This window comes from Triticum dicoccoides, chromosome 3A (assembly GCF_002162155.2).
Source record: "Triticum dicoccoides isolate Atlit2015 ecotype Zavitan chromosome 3A, WEW_v2.0, whole genome shotgun sequence".
Taxonomy (NCBI): Eukaryota; Viridiplantae; Streptophyta; class Magnoliopsida; order Poales; family Poaceae; genus Triticum; species Triticum dicoccoides.
This window is the reverse complement of record NC_041384.1, coordinates 382,356,123-382,373,673: the sequence shown is the minus strand read 5'-3', so window position 1 is coordinate 382,373,673 and position 17,551 is coordinate 382,356,123.

Here is a 17,551-nt window from a genome sequence, read left to right as displayed (position 1 = left end):
ACAGCGGAAGGCTTGGAAGATAAGTGAGTCCATCACCAACAACGGCATCACTGAGTATAGAACCACGACCTAAAAACTCCTTAATCGTCGTCTGAAAAGTCTGCAACATTAACGTTGCAGCCCGAAACGGGTCAGCACATGGAATATGCTGGCAAGGTAACACATAGAGAGTAATGGAATGAAACAACTATACTATATGCATATTTGGCTGGTGGAAAGCTCTATGGTTACAGTTTTACGTAAAGCCAATTTTTCTCTACTGCAAAGGAATAAATTGTATTTAACTACCATGGTAGTTGTTAAACATTGAGAATGGTTGACAGCATTCTCAATCCCAATTAAGCATCATCATTAAACAAAACCCAACAAACTTAATTTAGAGTAACATGTTGAGATTCACATGATAATCCAAGTACTAGATACTCAAGATGTCCATAACTGGGGACACGGCTAATCACGATTTGTTTATACACTCTGCAGAGGTTTGGGCACTTTTCCCCACAAGACTCGGTCACCTTCGTTTGGTTTCTCGCACTACATGGTGTTTGAGAAGACAGATGACCGAGACATAGTCTTTCAGAAGCGCTAGCACCTTACGATGGATAGACCGTTACACCTACTTTCCCCTACATCTGCTAGTCTACCCTGTAAGAGTTCGCACGACTTAATCAACAATGCTAGAGCCCATAATAGCTTGTGGCTGCACACGGAAGTTTCTAGTATGAAAAATCTCATGATCCCTTTGGGCCTGGGTGGCGGTCCATAAAGAAAAACATGCATTCCTGGAATACCCAGGTACCTCAATCCACCCAGATGTGTGTTTAAGTTGCCACCTTAGATAAACCATTAATTAACAAACTCACATCTGTCATGGATATCACTCACCCAATCCACGTCTACTAGCATAGCATGGCATAATAGGCAAACGTAGAAGTAACTCCCAAAGGTTTGATAATATAACAGGTAATATGTACTACCTCAACTACTTCCCATCCCACAATTTAATTAGATCATAATCATGCAATGTTTGAGGATTGATCTAATGCAATAAAACTAGGTAGTAAGAGGTATGATCAAAGTGTTACTTGCCTTGCTGATGATCCGCGAAACCTAGAGATTCGAAGTAACAGGCGGCGCACTCCGGGTATTCTATCGCAGACAAACAAACAAGCATACAATAAGTATTCATCTAATGCACAGGTAAAACACAAATAAGAGATCTGACCAGAAGGTTCAACTTAAGAAATCCGGTTTGCAAAAAGAATCAAATCAAACGAAGCAACGAAAGTCAAACGGCAAAAGAAACAGGCTTCGTTTACTATTCTGGATCTAGGTCAACTTTTACAGTGGCATAAACTTGTTTAAGTTGGTTAAACGGATAGAGGGTTTCGAGATGAAACTCCAGGCGCTTGAATCGCCTGATTCTAATAAACGAGCGAAAAGTTATACTAAAACGAAAATCGGATCAGGAATCGCGATAAGAAAAATCGCGGATTAAATCCGAGAAAAAGAAAAACGAAGAATGTTCGCTAGAACGAACGAACGGACGAATGCTCGCTATTTAAATAAATCGAAAAAAAAATAATCTATTTAAAAAACGGAAATAAAAAAACCGACAAAAACCGACGGGTTTTTTTTCTAAAAAATAAAAATGGCGCGCGGATCGAGGCAACCTCGGGTGGCGGGTCGGCGGCGGCGAGGGGCGGCGGCGGCGCGTGGATCAAGCCACGCTACGGTTAGGGTTGGCGGCACGGCGGGCTTGGGCTGGCGGCGGCTCTGGTGGGCTGGGGCGGCTCGGGCGGTGGCTATTTAAAGGCTGGCCCGGGGCGGAGTCCCGCTCGGGTACGGCCCAAAGTCGGTTCACGTTTTTTTAAATAATTACGCGCGGAAAAACAAATAAAAGAAATACTAAACAGACTCCAAAAATCCCAAATAAATTTTCTCGGGCTTCTAAAATCAAGCCGCACAAGGTGAACATTTATTTGGGGCCTAAATGCAATTTTGAAAAAAGCACATTTTTCCTAAATTCAAATAAAATACCGAAAAACTCCAAAATAAAATCTTATTTGATTTTATTATTAAATCCTCAATATTTCTTTATTTTGGGAAAGTCATTTTATTCCCTCTCTCATATTTTTGTAATAGAAATAATTGATGATAAAATAATTAAAATCAAACGATCCTATTCTCAAAATTCGAGAAAACTCAAATATGAAAATAATGAAATCCCCAACTCTCTCCGTGGGTCCTGGAGTTGCGTAGAATTTCTAGGATCGAAGCCAAAGGCAAATAAATTATGATATGCAATGATGAGCTAATGTATAACATTCCAAATTGAAAATTTGGGATGTTACAAACCTACCCCCCTTAAGATGAATCTCGCCCTCGAGATTCGGGTTGGCTAGAAAATAGGTGAGGGTGGTCCTTGAGCAAATCTTCCTCTTGCTCCCAGGTGGCTTCATCCTTCGTGTGGTGGCTCCACTGAACCTTGCAAAACTTGATAACCTTGCTGCGGGTGACTCGACTGGCATACTCTAGAATCTTAACTGGTTTCTCCTCATAGGTCAAATCACTGTCCAACCGAATTGCTTTCCAGTGGTACCGTATCTCTCAGCGGTATGTCAGCCATCTCCACATGGCACTTCTTTAACTGAGAAACATGGAACACATCATGAACTCCTGACAATCCTTCAGGCAATTCCAACTTGTAGGCCACTTCTCCCATACGTTCCAATACTCGGTATGGTCCTACAAATCGTGGCTCTAACTTACCCTTAACACCAAAGCGCTTTGTTCCCCGAAGTGGGGATACTCGAAGATAAACTCTGTCTCCGACTTCGTAAACTGTCTCCTTGCCTTTAGAATCTGCGTAGCTTTTCTGCCTGGACTGGGCTACCTTAAGCCTATCATAAATAAATTTCACCTTCCGTTCAGACTCCTTAATCAAATCAGGTCCAAACAACTGGCGCTCTCCAACTTCATCCCACGACAACGGTGTCCTGCACCTTCTTCCGTACAAGGCTTCGAAAGGGGCCATCTTTAAACTAGATTGATAGCTGTTGTTGTAAGAGAATTCGGCATACGGCAAATTCTCGTCCCAACTAGATCCATAATCTAGCGCACAAGCTCTCAGCATGTCCTCCAAAATCTGATTGACTCTCTCGGTCTGTCCATCTGTCTGTGGATGAAAAGTTGTGCTGAACTCTAGCCTGGTACCCAAAGTTTCGTGCAACTGATTCCAGAACTTTGAGGTAAAGTGGGTTCCTCTATCTGATACTATACTCCTCAGAACTCCATGTAAGCATACAATCCTAGTCATGTATATCTTTCCCAACTTAGCACTGGTGTAAGTGGTCTTTACTGGGATGAAATGAGCTACTTTCGTCAATCGATCGACTATAACCCAATCGAGTCATAGCCTGAACGAGTCATGGGTAATCCCGTGATAAAGTCCATGCCTAACTTATCCCACTTCCATTCGGGTATCGGCAATGGCTGTAGCAATCCTGCTAGCTTCTGATGCTCTGCCTTTACTCTCTAACACACATCACAAACTGCTACATACTCCGCAATATCTTTCTTCATTCCGGTCCACCAGAAAATATCCTTCAAATCCAAATACATCTTGGTATTTCTTGGGTGAATCGAATACGGTGAATCATGTGCCTCTTGCAGAATTAGCTTTCTAATCTCCAGATCATTTGGTACATAGACACAGTCTTCAAACCATAAGGTATCGTCCTCATCCTCACGAAATCCTTTAGCCTTTCCTTCGCTCATTTTCTCCTTTATAGAGGCAATCTCCTTGTCAGTCTTCTGAGCTTCTCTGATTCTATCCATCAAAGTTGACTGAATCTCCAATGCTGTTACATAGCCTCTCGGAACTATTTCCAAACATAGTTCACGAAGATCCTCGGCTAACTCATTTGGTATTTCTCCCGTCTTCAGTGTATTGACATGGCTCTTACGGCTCAATGCGTCAGCTACTACATTAGCCTTTTCGGGATGGTAATGTAATCTCATATCATAATCCTTGATGAGCTCCAACCATCTCCTTTGTCTGAGGTTTAACTCCTTCTGTGTGAAAATGTATTTCAAACTCTTGTGATCCATGTAAACCTCACAATGATTTCCAATCAGGAAATGTCTCCGTATTTTTAATGCATGAACTATGGCTGCTAACTCCAAATCATGCGTAGCATAATTCAACTCATGAGGCTTAAGATGTCTTGAGGCATATTAAACAACTCTCCCTTCCTGCATAAGCACTGCTCCAAGTCCTCGACGTGAAGCGTCGCAATACACCTCATAGTCCTTGGTCTAGTCTGGCAAAATCAACACTGGTGAAGTAACCAAGCGTTTCTTCAACTCCTGGAAACTAGCCTCACATTCCTCGGTCCATTTGAACTTGGTATCCTTCTTTAATAACTCCGTCATAGGCTTCGCAATCTTTGAGAAATTCTCAATAAATCTCTGGTAGTATCCTGCGAGTCCAAGAAAACTCCGGATCTCTCCAACTATTGTTGGCGCTTACCAATTTGTCACTGTGTCAACCTTAGTGGGATCTACTGCTATACCTTCTCCGGATATAATGTGTCCGAGGAATCCTACTTCCTTCAACCAAAACTCACATTTGCTGAACTTGGCATACAACTGATGTTCTCTGAGCTTCTCAAGTACCAATCGCAAATGTTCCTTATGCTCCTCTTCATTCTTCGAGTAAACCAGGATATCATCAATGAACACCATGACGAACTTATCCAAGAACTCAATAAACACTTTGTTCATCATGTTCATAAAATATGCAGGTGCATTAGTCATACCAAATGACATAATGGTATACTCGTACAGCCCATACCTGGTGGTAAAAGCTGTCTTAGGTATATCCTGTTCTCGAATCTTCAACTGGTGGTATCCTGATCACAGATCGGTCTTGGAAAATACCTTAGCTCGTTGCAATCAATCAAATAGATCATTGATCATTGGTAGTGGGTACTTGTTCTTGATGGTTACTTCATTCAATCCTCGATAATCAACAACCATCCTTAACGATCCATCCTTCTTCTCCACTAGAAGTACTGGCGATCCCCAAGGCGAAGAACTTGGGCGAATATATCCCTTATCCAATAACTCCTTAATCTGCTTCTTAATCTCCACCAAATCATTTGCAGGCATCCTGTATGGTCTCTTTGATATTGGCCCTGTGCGTGGCAATAGCTCAATTAAAAACTCAATATCTCTATCCGGTGGCATGCCTGGCAACTCTTCTGGAAATACTTCAGGGAAATCCCTTACCACTGGTACTTCCTCCTGCACAACTCTTGTTAAACAATTTACTTGAGTCCCTTTTGGCACATGTCGGGATACATACTTGATCCTTCTCCCTTCTAGGGTGGTAAGCAAAATTGTCTTACTGGCGCAATCGATGTTTCCTCCGTACATCGACAGCCAATCCATACCCAGAATTACATCCAATCCTTGTGATTCCAAAATGATTAAACCCGAGGGAAACACATGCCTACCTATACTCAATGGCACTTGAAAACATCCTTGACTGGCCATATACTCTGCTCCTGGTGAGTACTAGCATAGGTGTTCTAAGAACCTTAGTGGGCAGGTTATACTTATCCACAAATCCCCTTGATATGTATGAATGCGATGCACCAGTATCAAAAAGAACGAGTGCAGTAAATGACTTAACCAAAAACTTACCGATTACGGCATCCGCTGCGCTTCAACCTCCTTCACGTTAACGTGGTTCACCTGTCCCCTGTTGAAAGGGTTCGACTTCTTCCCAGAGCTTCCATTGCCATTCTGGCCTTCAGGACATTCATTGGCATAATGTCCGGTCTTCTGGCACTTAAAGCAAGTGACTTGGCTCAGGTCCTTCTTGGATGGGGTTGATGGGTTGGTGCGATTCTGGCAGTTGCTTCCTCCATTACCATTACCATTCTTGGTGCCATTGTGATTGTGGGAGCTACCTCCTCCATGGGTATGCTGAAAATGTCCTCTTGGTCTAGGGGTAAAACATGGCTTCTGCTGAGCTCCTGAATTGTACTTCCCTTGTCCATACTTCCTATTGCGGTTCTCAATCTGCTGCTGCTTCCCTTCAATCATAAGTGCACGGTCTACCAACTCCTGGTAGTTGTTGAAGGTTGCTACCATCAACTGCATGCTCAACTCATCATTCGGTCCTTCCAGAAACTTCTCCTGCTTAGTTGCATCTGTAGCAACGTCATCTGGGGCATAACGTGCTAATTTACTAAATTCCTCCACATACTGGCCAACTGTCCGTCCTCCTTGGTGCAAGTTGCGAACTCACGCTTCTTCATGGCCATAGGTCCTGCTGAAACATGGGCAGTACGAAAAGCCTGCTGAAACTGGTCCCATGTGACAGTGTCGACAGGGAAAGTGGCTATGAAATTCTCCCACCATGATGCAGCGGGTCCTTCAAGGTGATGTGCGGCAAATTTCACCTTCTCCGCATCTTTGCATCCTGCTGTGGTCAACTCTCTAGCTGTCTTGCGGAGCCAATCATCTGCTACTATTGGCTCGGTGCTACTGGAAAACACCGGCGGATTCAGCCTAAGAAAACGGGCTAAGTGATCAATAGGTGGTGGTGGTGGTGGGTTGTTATTGTTGTTCCCCTGATTTTGATTCTGGACTAGCAATTGCATCAATGTGTTCTGCTGCTGGATCAACTAGGTGAGCTCCGGTGGAAAGGTAAATCCGGGGTCACGTCTCGGAGGCATCTGAGGGTTTAGAAAAGATGAGATTTAAGAATAGAGGGGGTCTAAAGAGAGAACACTACCCATATGCACATGAGGCAAAAACAAACAATTCACTTCATTCAATCAAACAAGGGCATACAATCGATCTAACTATCGCAAAAGTGCTCGGACTACTGTATTTACATGGTGGACTACTACTGTTGGTGAGGTGGTCTACTAGAAATATTCTTCGGTTGCAGACTCCATGATATCTGCTCCGGCTTCATCAACATAGTCATCATCACTATCATCTGGGTCCGAGTCGGTGTCGTCGATGATGATGTAGTCTTCCGGGTGAATCTCCTTGTGTTCTTCGTCTTCATCTACTAGTGTAGGGCCTCCCATAAATATCCCGATCTTCTTGATCAGATCGTCATTCTTGTCCACCAATACTTCAATATCCTCTTCATAATCTTCACGTGTAGCCTTAAGTTCTTCCTCCAGTTCCTTGAAGCTTGTCCTAGCCTTCTTCAGATCTATCATGTCGGCGCACATCTGGTTCTCCTGTCGTCGAATGTGCTGGTTTAGTTCCTGGACAAAAGCTGCAATTGATTTATCCTTTCTGGTGCTGATCATCTCCTAGTGCTCATCTCGGCGCCCACAAATCTGGTAGATAGTATCCTTGAGATCATTGCGGTAGACTTCTCCAATGTGTCCCATGGCGATGTGAGCTGCCATGCTCTTTCCTAGACTCCAAGTTGGTGCATCAAAAGAAAACTCTATGGGCTCAGTGACTGGCATGAACGTCCTTCCTGGAACTTGAACTTGAATCATCCAGCGCTCTTCTTCAGGTAAAGTGGCGTTGTAGGTTCCGGTGAAGCTTGGTAATCCTATGTTCAGGTATCTAGTGACTTCCTTCAAGTGGCGTCCAAAGGGTGTATCTTCATCCGGTTGCGTGAACTTGTTCCTTGCATCCTCCATCCTAAAGAATAGAAAAGAGGAGAGGTCAGAAGAGAAGAGAGTGAATAGTGTTCTAGGTCTTTAGCTTAGTGGTCGTGTCCTACAGTCAGCGTGTGCTCTGATACCATCTCTGTAGCGACCAGACCTCAAACGGTCTGATCTCTGTGCTCAGGTGTCATCCCTGGATCAGTAATGCTGACACCACACAGTACTCAGAGGATTTATAACAGATTAGCAATCACACACTTATTACATCGAGTGTCTCAATAGAGAACTTATTACAATAAATATGGCTTAAGGCCATCTAAAGACGATAACAGCGGAAGGCTTGGAAGATAAGTGAGTCCATCAACTCCAACGGCATCACTGAGTATAGAACCACGACCTAAAAACTCCTTAATCATCGTCTGAAAAGACTGCAACATTAATGTTGCAGCCCGAAACGGGTCAGCACATGGAATATGCTGGCAAGGTAACACATAGAGAGTAATGGAATGAAACAACTATACTATATGCATATTTGGCTGGTGGAAAGCTCTATGGTTACAGTTTTGCGTAAAGCCAATTTTTCCCTACTGCAAAGGAATAAATTGTATTTAACTACCATGGTAGTTGTTAAACACTGAGAATGGTTGACAGCATTCTCAATCCCAATTAAGCATCATCATTAAACAAAACCCAACAAACTTAACTTAGAGTAACATGTTCAGATTCACATGATAATCCAAGTACTAGATACTCAAGATGTCCATAACCGGGGACACGGCTAATCACGATTAGTTTATACACTCTGCAGAGGTTTGCGCACTTTTCCCCACAAGACTCGGTCGCCTCCGTTTGGTTTCTCGCACTACATGGTGTTTGAGAAGACGGATGATCGAGACATAGTCTTTCAGAAGCGCTAGCACCTTATGATGGATAGACCGTTACACCTACTTTCCCCTACATCTGCTAGTCTACCCTGTAAGAGTTTGCATGACTTAATCAACTATGCTAGAGCCCATAATAGCTTGTGGCTGCACACGGAAGTTTATAGTATGAAAAATCTCATGATCCCTTTGGGCCTGGGTGGCGGTCCATAAAGAAAAACAGGCAATCCTGGAATACCCAGGTACCTCAATCCACCCAGATGTGTGTTTAAGTTGCGACCTTAGATAAACCATTAATCAACAAACTCACATATGTCATGGATATCACTCACCCAATCCACGTCTACTAGCATAGCATGGCATAATAGGCAGACGTAGAAGTAACTCCCAAATGTTTGATAATATAACAGGTAATAGGTACTACCTCAACTACATCCCATCCCACAATTTAATTAGATCCTAATCATGCAATGTTTGAGGATTGATCTAATGCAATAAAACTGGGTAGTAAGAAGTATGATCAAAGTGTTACTTGCCTTGCTGATGATCCGCGAAACCTAGAGATTCGAAGTAACAGGAGGCGCACTCCGGGTATTCTATTGCAGACAAACAAACAAGCATACAATAAGTATTCATCTAATGCACAGGTAAAACTCAAATAAGAGATCTAACCAGAAGGTTCAACTTAAGAACTCCGGCTTGCAAAAAGAATCAAATCAAACGAAGCAACGAAAGTCAAACGGCAAAAAAACAGGCTTCGTTTACTATTCTGGATCTAGGGCAATTTTTACAGTGGCAAAAACTTGCTTAATTTGGTTAAACGGATAGAGGGTTTCGAGACAAAACTCCAGGTGCTTGAATCGCCTGATTTCGATAAACGAGCGAAAAGTTATACTAAAACAAAAATCGGATCAGGAATCGCGATCAGAAAAATCGCGGATTAAATCCTAGAAAAAGAAAAACGACGAATGTTCGCTAGAACGAACGAACGGACGAACGCTCGCTATTTAAATAAATCAAAAAAATCGATTTATTTAAAAAACGGAAATAAAAAAACCAACAAAAACCGACGGGTTTTTTTCTAAAAAATAAAAACGGCGCGCGGATCGAGGCAACCTCGGGTGGCGGGTCGGCGGCGGCTCCGGCGGCGGCGGTGGCGCGTGAATCGAGGCACGACCAGGGTTAGGGTTGGCGGCGCGGCAGGCTTGGGCTGGCGGCGGCTCTGGTGGGCTGGGGTGGCGGCTATTTAAAGGCTGCCCCCGGGCGGAGTCCCGCTCGGGTATGGCCCGGAGTCGGTTCGCGTTTTTTTAATAATTATGCGCGGAAAAATAAATAAAAGAAATTCTAAACGGACTCCAAAAATCCCGAAATGAATTTTCCCGGGCTTCTAAAATCAAGCCGCACAGGGTGAACATTTATTTGGGGCCTAAATGCAATTTTGAAAATGCACATTTTTCCTAAATTCAAATAAAATACCGAAAAACTCCGAAATAAAATCTTATTTGATTTTATTATTAAATCCTCAATATTTCTTTATTTTGGGAAAGTCATTTTATTCCCTCTCTAATATTTTTGTAATAGAAATAACTGATGATAAAATAATTAAAATCAAATGATCCTATTCTCAAAATTCAAGAAAACTCAAATATGAAAATAATGAAATCCCCAATTCTCTCCGCGGGTCCTGGAGTTGCGTAGAATTTCTAGGATCAAAGCCAAAGGCAAATAAATTATGATATGCAATGATGAGCTAATGTATAACATTCCAAATTGAAAATTTGGGATGTTACAAAGACCTAGGGCATTTGAGGAAGCCCATTGTTGGAATATACAATCCAAGTTCTATATGAAAAGTTCTCACTAGTATATGAAAGTGACAAAACAAAAGACTCTCTATCATGAAGATTATGGTGCTACTTTGAAGCACAAGTGTGGTAAAAAGGATAGTAACATTGTCCCTTCTCTCTTTATCTCTCATTTTTTGGGCCTTCTCTTTTTTTATGGCCTTTCTCTCTTTTTTTCCCTCACTTGGGACAATGCTCTAGAAAATGATGATTATCACACTTCTGTTTATTTACAACTCAATGATTACAACTCGATACTAGAACAAAGTATGACTCTATATGAATACCTCCGGCGGTGTACTATGCAACGAACCAAGAGTGACATGTATGAAAGGGTTATGATTGGTGGCTTTGCCACAAATACTATGTCAACTACATGATCATGCAAAGGAATATGACAATGATGAACGTGTCATGATAAATGGAACGGTGGAAAGTTGCATGGCAATATATCTTGGAATGGCTATGGGAATGCCATAATAGGTAGGTATGGTGGCTGTTTTGAGGAAGATATAAGGAGGTTTATGTGTGAAAGAGCGTATCATATCACGGGGTTTGGATGCACTGGCGAAGTTTGCACCAACTCTCAATGTGAGAAAGGGCAATGCACGGTACCGAAGAGGCTAGCAATGATGGAAAGGTGAGAGTGCGTATAATCCATGGACTCAACATTAGTCATAAAGAACTAACATACTTATTGCAAAAATCTACAAGTCATCAAAAACCAAGCACTACGCGCATGCCCCTAGGGGATAGATTGGTAGGAAAATACCATTGCTCGTCCCCGACCGCCACTCATAAGGAGGACAATCAAAGAACACCTCATGTTTCAAATTTGTTACATAATGTTTACCATACGTGCATGCTATGGGACTTGCAAACTTCAACACAAGTATTTTTCAAATCCACAACTACTCAACTAGCACAACTTTGATATCACTACCTCCATGTCTCAAAACAATCATCAAGCATCAAACTTCTCTTAGTATTCAACACACTCATAAGAAAGTTTTTACTAGTCTTGAATACCTAGAATATTAGGATTATTTAAGTAAATTACCATGATATTTAAGACTCTCAAAATAATCTAAGTGAAGCATGAGATAATAATAGTTTCTATAAGACAAAACCACCACCGTGCTCTAAAAGATATAAGTGAAGTACTAGAGCAAAAACTATATAACTCAAAAGATATAAGTGAAGCACATAGAGTATTCTAATAATCTCCAAATCATGTGTGTCTCTCTAAAAAGGTGTGTACAGCAAGGATGATTGTGGTAAAATTAAAAAAAGCAAAGACTCAAATCATACAAGACGCTCCTAACAAAACACATATCATGTGGTGAATAAAAATATAGCTCCAAGTAAAGTTACCGATGGAAGTAGATGAAAGAGGGGATGCCTTCCAGGGCATCCCCAAGCTTTGGCTTTTAGGTGTCATTAGATTATCTTGGGGTGCCATGGGCATCCCCAATCTTAGGCTCTTGCCACTCCTTGTTCCATAATCCATCAAATCTTTCACCCAAAACTTGAAAACTTCACAACACAAAACTTAAAGTAGAAAATCTCGTGAGCTCCGTTAGCGAAAGAAGACAAAACACCACTTCAAGGTACTGTAATGAACTCATTCTTTATTTATGTTGGTGTTAAACCTACTGTATTCCAACTTCTCTATGGTTTATAAACTATTTTACTAGGCATAGATTCATTAAAATAAGCAAACAACACACGAAAAACAGAATCTGTCAAAAACAGAACAGTCTGTAGTAATATGTAGCTAACGCAAGATCTTGAACCCCAAAAATTATAAAATAAATTGCTGGACGTGAGTAATTTATCTATTAATAATCTTCAAAAAGAATTAACTAAATATCACTTTCCAAATAAAAATGGAAGCAATTCTCGTGAGCGCTAAAGTTTCTGTTTTTTACAGCAAGATTAAAAAGACTTTGCCCAAGTCTTCCCAACGGTTCTACTTGGCACAAACACTAATTAAACACAAAATACACAAACAAAACAGAGTCTAGATAAATTATTTATCACTAAACAGGAGCAAAAAGCAAGGAATAAAAATAAAATTGGGTTTCCTCCCAACAAGCGCTATCGTTTAACGCCCCTAGCTAGGCATAAAAAGCAAGGATAGATCTAGGTATTGCCATCTTTGGTAGGCAATCCATAAGTGGCTTTCATAATAGATTCATAAGGTAATTTAATTTTCTTTATAGGGAAGTGTTCCATGCCTTTCCTTAACGGAAATTGGAATCTAATATTCCCTTCCTTCATATCAATAATTGCACCAATCGTTCTAAGGAAAGGTCTACCAAGAATAATAGGACATGAAGGATTGCAATCTATGTCAAGAACAATAAAATCTACGGGCACATAAATCCTATTTGCAACAATAAGAACATCATTAATTCTTCCCATAGGTTTCTTAATAGTGGAATCCGCAAGGTGCAAGTTTAAAGAGCAATCATCAAAATCACGGAAACCTAGCAAATCACACGAAGTCTTTGGAATCGTGGAAACACTAGCACCCAAATCACACAGAGCATAGAATTCATGATCTTTAATTTTAATTTTAATAGTAGGTTCCCACTCATCATAAAGTTTTCTAGGGATAGAAACTTCCAACTCAAGTTTTTCTTCATAAGATTGCATCAAAGCATCAACGATATGTTTAGTAAAAGCTTTATTTTGACTATAAGCATGAGGAGAATTTAGTATGGATTGCAACAAGGAAATACAATCTATCAAAGAGCAATTGTCATAATTAAATTCCTTGAAATCCAAAATAGTGGGTTCATCGATATTTAAGGTTTTGACTTCTTCAATCCCACTTTTAACAATTTTAGCATCAAGATCTAAAGACTCCGAATTTTTGGAACGCCTTCTAGGTAAAGGTGGATCATATTCAGTCCCATTATTATCAAGATTCGTATTGCAAAACAAAGATTTAATAGGGGACACATCAATAACTTTTAGATCTTCATCTTTATTATCATGGAAACTAGAAGAACACGCTTTTATAAAGCAATCTTTCTTAGCATGCATCCTAGCGGTTCTTTCTTCGCACTCGTCAATGGAAATTCTCATGGCTTTGAGAGACTCGTTGATATAATGCTTAGGTGGAATAGATCTAAGTTTCAAAGAATCAACATCAAGAGAAATTCTATCAACGTTCCTAGCCAACTCATCAATCTTAAGCATTTTTTTCTTCAATCAAAGCATTGAAATTCTTTTGCGAAGTAATAAATTCGTTAATATTAGATTAAAAATCAGAGGGCATATTATTATAATTTCCATAAGAATTGTTGTAGGAATTACCATAATTATTAGAGGAATTACTAGGATACGGCCTAGGATTAAAGTTTCCTCTATATGCGTTATTACCAAAATTATTCCTACCAACAAAATTCACATCCATAGATTCATTATTATTCTCAATCAAAGTAGACAAAGGCATATCATTAGGATCAGAAGAAACACTTTTATTAGAAAATAATTTCATAAGTTCATCCATCTTTCCACTCAAAACATTAATTTCTTCTATCGCATGCATTTTCTTATTAGTAGATCTTTCAGTGTGTCATTGAGAATAATTAACCATAATATTATCTAGGAGTTTAGTAGCTTCTCCTAAAGTGATTTCCAGAAAAGTGCCTCCCGCGGCCGAATCTAAAAGATTTCTAGAAGCAAAATTCAATCCGGCATAAAAAATTGTATAATCATCCACAAATTCAAACCATGCGTAGGGCAATTACGTATCATTAATTTCATCCTCTCTCAAGCTTGTGCAACATGTTCATGATCAAGTTGCTTAAAATTCATAATAGCGTTTCTAAGAGAAATAATCTTAGCGGGAGGAAAATACTTAGAGATAAAAGCATCTTTGCACTTATTCCAAGAATCAATATTGTTTTTAGGCAAAGACGAAAACCAAGCTTTAGCACGATCTCTAAGCGAAAAAGGAAATAGCTTCAATTTAACAATATCATTATCCACATCTTTCTTCTTTTGCATATCACACAAATCAACGAAGCTATTTAGATGGGTAGCGGCATCTTCACTAGGAAGGCCGGCGAATTGATCTTTCATGACAAGATTCAACAAAGCAGCATTGATTTCACAAGATTCAGTATCGGTAAGAGGAGCAATCGGAGTGCTAAGGAAATCATTGTTGTTGGTATTGGTAAAGTCACACAATTTAGTATTGTCTTGAGCCATCGTGACAAGCAAGCAATCCAACACACGAGCAAACAAGAGACGAGCAAAAAGAGGCAAATAGAGAAAGAGAAAGAGGAAGGAGAAAGAGAGGGCAAATAAAACGGCAAGGGTGAAGTGGGGGAGAGGAAAACGAGAGGCAAATGGCAAATAATGTAATGAGGGAGATAAGGGTTTGTGATGGGTACTTGGTGTGTTGACTTTTGCGTAGACCTCCCCCGCAACGGCGCCAGAAATCCTTCTTGCTACCTCTTGAGCACTGCGTTGGTTTTCCCTTGAAGAGGAAAGGGTGATGCAGCAAAGTAGCATAAGTATTTCCCTTAGTTTTTGAAAACCAAGGTATCAATCCAGTAGGAGGCGACGCACGAGTCCCTCACACCTACACAAACAAATAAATCCTCGCAACCAACGCGATAAGGGGTTGTCAATCCCTACACGGTCACTTACGAGAGTGAGATCTGATAGATATGATAAGATAATATTTTTGGTATTTTTACGATAAAGATGCGAAGTAAAATAAATGGAAAAGGAAATAACTAAGTATTGGAAGACTAATATGATGGAAGATAGACTCGGGGGCCATAGGTTTCACTAGTGGCTTCTCTCAAGAGCATAAGTTTTCACGGTGGGTAAACAAATTATTGTTGAAGAATTGACAGAATTGAGCATAGTTATGAGAATATCTAGGTATGATCATGTATATAGGCATCACGTCCGAGACAAGTAGACTGACTCCTTCCTGCATCTACTACTATTACTCCACACATCGACCGCTATCCAGCATGCATCTAGAGTATTAAGTTCAAGAGAACAGAGTAACACTTTAAGCAAGATGACATGATGTAGAGGGATAAACTCATGCAATATGATATAAACCCCATCTTGTTATCCTCGATGGCAACAATACAATACGTGCCTTGCTGCCCCTACTATCACTGGGAAAGGACACCGCAAGATTGAACCCAAAGCTAAGCACTTCTCCCATTGCAAGAAAGATCAATCTAGTAGGCCAAACCAAAGTAATAATTCGAAGAGACTTGCAAAGATAACCAATCATACATAAAAGAATTCAGAGAAGATTCAAATATTGTTCATAGATAAACTTGATCATAAACCCACAATTCATCGGTTTCAACAAACACACCGCAAAAGAAGATTACATCGAATAGATCTCCACAAGAGAGGGGGAGAACTTTGTATTGAGATCCAAAAAGAGAGAAGAAGCCATCTAGCTAATAACTATGGACCTGAAGGTCTAAGGTAAACTATTCACACTTCATTGGAGGGGCTATGGTGTTGATGTAGAAGCCCTCCATGATTGATGGAGCTCTGGAAAAGGCCCCAAGATGGGATCTCGTGGATACAGAAAGTTACGGCGGTGGAATTAGGGTTTTGGCTCCGTATCTGGTAGTTTGGGGGTACATAGGTATATATAGGAGGAAGGAGTACGTCGGTGGAGCAACAGGGGGCCCACGAGGGTGGAGGGCACGCCCAGGGGTGGTAGGCACGCCCCCTACCTCGTGGCCTCCAGGTTGATGTCTTGACATAGGGTCCAAGTCCTCTGGATCACGTTCGTTCCGAAAATCACGTTCCTGAAGGTTTCATTCCGTTTGAACTCCGTTTGATATTCTTTTTCTGTGAAACTCTGAAATGGGCAAAAAACAGCAATTCTGGGCTGGGCCTCCTGTTAATAGGTTAGTCTCGAAAATAATATAAAAGTGTATAATAAAGCCCAATAATGTCCAAAACAGAATATAATATAGCATGGAACAATCAAAAATTATAGATACGTTGGAGACGTATCATGCCCCCTGCCCCCATATATAAAGGAGCAAGGGGGGAGGCCGGCCGGCCCTAGGAGAGTGCCCCAAGAGGAGGAGTCCTCCTCCTAGTGGGAGTAGGACTGCCCTTTCCTAGTCCCACTAGGAGGAGGAAGGAAGGAGTGGGAGAGGGGAAAGGCAAGGGGGCGCTGCCCCCCCCCCCCTTTCCTTGTCCTATTCGGACTCAAGGGGAGGAGGCGCGTGGCCTGCCCTGGTGGGCCCCTCTCTCTCTCCACTAGGGCCCATCAAGGCCCATTAGCCCCCGGGGGGTTCCGGTAACCCCTCCGGCACTCCGGTTTTCTCCGAGATCAACCGAAACCCTTCCGGTGTCCGAATATAGCCTTCCAATATATCAATCTTTATGTCTCGACCATTTCAAGACTCCTTGTCATGTCCGTGATCACATCCGGGAGTCCGACCTACCTTCGGCACATCAAAACACATAAACTCATAATACCGATCATCACCGAACGTTAAGCGTGCGGACCCTACGGGTTCGAGAACTATGTAGACATGACCGAGACTCATCTTTGGTCAATAACCAATAGCGGAACGTGGATGCTCATATGGGTTCCTACATATTCTACGAAGATCTTTTTCGGTCAAACTGCATAACGACATACGTTGTTCCCTTTGTCATCGGTATGTTACTTGCCCAAGATTCGATCGTTGGTATCTCAATAACTAGTTCAACCTCGTTACCAGCAAGTCTCTTTACTCTTTTCATAATACATCATCCCGCAACTAACTCATTAGTTGCATTGCTTGCAAGGCTTATAGTTATGTGCATTGCCAAGAGGGCCCAGAGATACCTCTCCGACAATCAGAGTGACAAATCCTAATCTCGGTCTATGCCAACTCAAAAAGTACCATCGGACACACCTGTAGAGCACCTTTATAATCACCCAGTTACGTTGTGACATTTGGTGACACACAAAGTGTTCCTCCGGTATTCGGGAGTTGCATAATCTCATAGTCATAGGAACATGTATAAGTCATGAAGAAAGCAATAGCAATATACTAAACGATCAAATGCTAAGCTAACGGAATGGGTCAAGTAAATCACATCATTTTCTAATGATGTGATCCCGTTAATCAAATGACATGAGTTGTCATTTGATTAA